Source organism: Triticum dicoccoides, chromosome 2B (genome assembly GCF_002162155.2).
Source record: "Triticum dicoccoides isolate Atlit2015 ecotype Zavitan chromosome 2B, WEW_v2.0, whole genome shotgun sequence".
NCBI classification, from domain to species: Eukaryota; Viridiplantae; Streptophyta; class Magnoliopsida; order Poales; family Poaceae; genus Triticum; species Triticum dicoccoides.
In genome coordinates, this window is record NC_041383.1 from 170,833,193 (window position 1) to 170,838,829 (window position 5,637).

The window sequence follows — 5,637 nt, forward strand, 5'->3', positions numbered from 1 at the left end:
TCTTGCATTGCTATGTCATTTGATTAGTTTAGACATGCTTTGTGTGAATGTCACCTGTTCAGTGTCTAATTACCATATATGTGAATTATGCATTGCCATCTTGTTTAAAGACATTATATATGTGAATTACGCAATGCTATCTTGTTGCAAAGGCATTATATATGTGAATTATGCAATGCCATGTTGTTTAGCCAATCATCATGTATGTGAATTATATCATGCTATCTTTTTTTGTATTACGTGTTCCATTTGTCGACAATGTTTGTATATTCAACTACTCTTCCTGTGCATCAGCCATTTGAAGCGGTGAAGGAAGTATCTGGAGTGAAAACAAGGTATTCAGAGCAGACAATGCTACCTGCTGAAGCAGACATCTTGCTGGTTACAGAGAGCTCCTCAGAGGAGCATTCAGAGACTGATGACCAGTCCTATTTCCCCCCTGAGGTCTATGCTCAAACTTGGCAGGGTTATATTACCCATGTCATGCATGTTGTCTTGCATTGCTTAGTTTTTACATCATATATGGATTGTCATTTGCTTACTTGCTTACTATATAAATCATATATTTGAATTATATCATGCCATCATGTTTATATAGTACATACACATCATCTATCTGAATTATGGCATGGCAACCCATTTAATAAAGGCATCATATAGTTATATCATCTCATTCTGTTTAGTGTTTACAGTCATCATATTTTGAATTATGGCATTCTATCTGTGAATGTATGTGAATTATGGCATGCCAACCTATTTAATAAACACATTATATAGTTATATCATGTCATCCTGTTTAAATAGTCATCATATTTTGAACTATGTCTTTCCATCTTTTTTAGTTAGCCATCATAATGTGAAATTGTGTCATGCTATCCTGTTTAGTTAGCCATCATATATGTGAAATTGTGTCATGCTATCCTGTTTGGTTAGACAACATAAATGTGAATTATTTCATGCCCTCTTTTGTTTACCACTATCCATTGCACCTGTCTATCATACAATGTATGTACTTTCAATTACTTTTCTTGTTTATCAGCCATTTGAATTGGAGAGGGTGATGGCAATATCTAAGGGAGTAACAACACGGTCTTCAGAAAAGATAGTGCTACCAGTTGATGCAGATAGAACCACGGTTGTACTTGCCCAAGGACCAGATCCACCACACATAACCCAGACTCTCGTAGATTGTACCCGTACCCAGTTGGACAGAGAACCAGCTACACCCCTTCTAACCCCAACCCCGGCAGATAGTAACCCAGTTCCAGTTGACACAACACCGTCTCCACCACAGAGCACCCAAACACGAGCAGTTAGTAAGGGAACTGTAGTGCCCAAAGCACGAGGACCACCACTCCGAATCCCAACTCAGCGCTTAAAGGACTTTTTGATTTCTACCTCTGCGGCCATTAGCATCGCGAAAAGCTCGGGAATAGTCTTGTTCATCCCTTGCATATTATAGTTCATCACGAAGCCTTTATAGCTTGGTGGCTCATACATCTACAACGTATCTATAATTTATGAAGCATTCATGCTATTTTATTATCTGTTTTGAATGATTACGGGCTTTATTATACACTTTTATATTACTTTTGGGACTAACCTACTAACTGGAGGCCTAGCCCATATTGTTGTTTTATTGTCTGTTTCAGTATTTCGAAGAAAAGGAATATCAAACGGAGTCCAAACAGAATGAAACCTTTGGGAGCATCATTTTTAGGAAGAATATGATCCGGGAGACTTGGAGTTCACGTCAGAAGATCCTCGAGGAGGCCAGGATAGGGGGCAAGCCCACCCCCTGGGCGCGCCCTAGCCCTACCCTCTCGTGGGCCCCTTGAGGCTCCCCCGACCGACTTCTTTCGCCTATATAAGCCTACGTACCCCAAAGACATCAGAACAGAAGATAGCTCGGGAGTTCCGCCGCCGCAAGCATCTGTAGCCACCAAAAACCTCTCGGGAGCCCGTTCCGGCACCCTGTCGGAGGGGGAATCCCTCACCAGTGGCCATCTTCATCATCCCGGCGCTATCCATGACAAGGAGGGAGTAGTTCACCCTCGGGGCTGAGGGTATGTACCAGTAGCTATGTGTTTGATCTCTCTCTCTCGTGTTCTCTCTATGGCACGATCTTGATGTATCGCGAGCTTTGCTATTATAGTTGGATCTTATGATGTTTCTCCCCCTCTACTCTCTTGTAATGGATTGAGTTTTCCCTTCGAAGTTATCTTATCGGATTGAGTCTTTAAGGATTTGAGAACACTTGATGTATGTCTTGTCGTGTTTATCTGTGGTGACAATGGGATATCATGTGCCACTTGATGTATGTTTTGGTGACCAACTTGCGGGTTCCGCCCGTGAACCTATGCATAGGGGTTGGCGCACGTTTTCATCTTGACTCTCTGGTAGAAACTTTGGGGCACTCTTTGAAGTACTTTGTGTTGGTTGAATAGATGAATCTGAGATTGTGTGATGCATATCGTCTAATCATGCCCATGGATACATGAGGTGACAATGGAGTATCTAGGTGACATTAGGGTTTTGGTTGATTTGTGTCTTAAGGTGTTATTCTAGTATGAATTATATGATAGATTAAGCGGAAAGAATAGCTTCATGTTATTTTACTATGAACTCTTGAATAGATAGAACAGAAAGGATAACTTTGAGGTGGTTTCGTACCCTACCATAATCTCTTCATTTGCTCTCCGCTATTAGTGTCTTTGGAGTGACTCTTTGTTGCATGTTGAGGGATTGTTATATGATCTATCTATGTTATTATTGTTTAGAGAACTTGCACTAGTGAAAGTATGAACCCTATGCCTTATTTCCTACCATTGTAATACCATTTATGTACGCTCACTTTTATCACTTGCTACCTTGATGTTTTTATAATTTCAGATTACAAAAACCTTTATCTACTATCCATATTGCACTTGTATCACCATCTCTTCGGCGAACTAGTGCACCTATACAATTTACCATTGTATTGGGTGTGTTGGGGACACAAGAGACTCTTTGTTATTTGGTTGCAGGGTTGCTTGAGAGAGACCATCTTCATCCTATGCCTCCCACGGATTGATAAACCATAGGTCATCTACTTGAGGGAAATTTGCTACTGTCCTACAAACCTGTGCACTTGCAGGCCCAACAACGTCTACAAGAAGAAGGTTGTGTAGTAGACATCAAGCTCTTTTCTGGCGCCGTTGCCGGGGAGGTGAGTGCTTGAAGGTATATCTTTAGATCTTGCAATCGAACATTTTTGTTTCTTGTTTTATCACTAGTTTAGTTTATAAAAGAAAACTACAAAAAAATGGAGTTAAGTTTGTCTCATACGCTTCGTCTTTTTAATATCTTTCGTGAGTTTGATGAAAAGGAAAATTGTGCTCAAGTGCTAGAAGAAGAATTACATAGAATGCTTGGCATAAAATATGTAGATGATGAGCATGATTGCAATGTTGTTAGTATGAATGCCTTGAATATCCATGATGCTAATGATATGCAAAGCCACAAGCTTGGGGAAGCTATGTTTGATGAATATGATATTTTTTGTCCCCCAAGTTTTGGTGAGCAAATTTATTATGATGAAAGCATGCCTCGTATTTATGATCATTATATTGATGAAAGTGGGTTTGGAAGAGTGTCAACTTTAGGAAGTAGTGATCCCACTATTTTGGAGGATGTTGAGTCTTATTGTGATGAACATGAAAGTGGATTTGGAAGAGTGTCAACTTTATTTAGTGATGATTCCACTATTTTGGAAGAGGTTCCAATTGATTATGAGAACAAAGTTGCTATCTACGATGATTATTGTGATGACTTGTACGATATTAAGAATAATGATAACCATGAAACTTTTCATCATGATTTTAGTTTTCAATTGGATTATGCCTCACATGATAATTATTTTGTTGACTTTACTCCCAATACTATTCATGAGAATAAATTTGCTTATGTGGAGAGTAGTAAAATTTCTATGCAAGTAGATCATGAAAAGAATGCTTTAGGTGCTGGCTATATTGTTGAATTAATTCATGATTCTACTGAAAATTATTATGAGGGAGGAACATATGCTTGTAGGAATTGCAATAATATCAAGTTTCCTCTCTATGTGCTTAAAGTTTTGAAGCTATGCTTGTTTTGCCTTCCTATGCTAGTTGATTATTGTTCCCATAAGTTGTTTGCTCACAAAATCCCTATGCATAGGAAGTGGGTTAGGCTTAAATGTGCTAGTAATATGCTTCATGATGCTCCCTTTATGTTTCAACTCTTATCTTTTATGTGAGCATCATTGTCATCATGATGCCTAGCTAAAAAGGCATTAAAGAAAAGCGCTTGTTGGGAGACAACCCAATTTATTTTTGTTTCTTACTTTCTGTTCCTGTTTAGTAATAAATAATTCATCTAGCCTCTGTTTAGATGTGCTTTTATGTTTTAATTAGTGTTTGTGCCAAGTAGAACCTTTGAGAAGACTTGGGTGAAGCTTATGTGATCTTGCTGTAAAAAATAGAAAATTTTGCGCTCACGAGATTAGCTGCCATTTTTTACTGGAGAGTGATTTTAGGTTGATTCTTTTTGCAGATGATTAATAGTAAAATTCCTCAGATCCACCAATTTATTTCAGAATTGTTTGAGTTCCAAAAGTATACGTTTGATACAGATTACTACAGACTGTTCTGTTCTTGACAGATTATGTTTTCATTGTGTTGTTTGCTTATTTTGATGAATCTATGAGTAGTATCGTAGGGTATGAACTATAGAGAAGTTAGAATACAGTAGATATTACACCAATATGAATTTAGAATGAGTTAATTACAGTACCTAAGTGGTGGTTTTATTTTCTTATACTAACGGAGCTTACGAGTTTTGTGTGGTTGAAGTTTTCAAGCTTTGGGTGAAGTTTCGATGGACTACGGAATAAGGAGTGGCAAGAGACTAAGCTTGGGGATTCCCAAGGCACCCCAAGATAATATTCAATGACGACCAAGAGCCTAAGCTTGGGGATGCCCCGGAAGGCATCCCCTCTTTCGTCTTCGTTCATCGGTAACTTTACTTGGAGCTATATTTTTATTCACCACATGATATGTGTTTTGCTTGTAGCATCATTTTATTTTGTTATTATTTGCTTGCTGTTATTTATAATAATGTTTTGCATCTATATTTTCAATAAAAATGTCAAGGATAGCCTTTACCATGCTTATTTTGCTAGTATACATGTTGCTGTTTGAAAACAGAAAGTTTACCGCTGTTGCAAAAATTCCCTAGAAAAGTCAGAGAATGGTATAATGTTGAAACTTTTTGCATATTGAGCTCTGATAAATCTTCTACACCTTAGTATTTTTATCATAATGGTATAATGTTGAAACTTTTTGCATAGTGATACTCTTGCATTCTTTACAGACTATACTGTTTTGGCAGATTGCTGTTATGGTTGCATTATTTGCATATGTTTGCTTGTTTAATGATTCTATTTGAGGATAGGAGTATTAAATACGCAGAGTCATTTACTATGCAATGTTGAATAATAATTTTAGTGATTTGTTACAGTAAAAAATGATAAGGTTTTGCATTGGTTTATACTAACCTATCTCACGAGTTCTTGTTGAGTTTTGTGTGGATGAAGCTTTTGATAAAAAGAGAAACCAT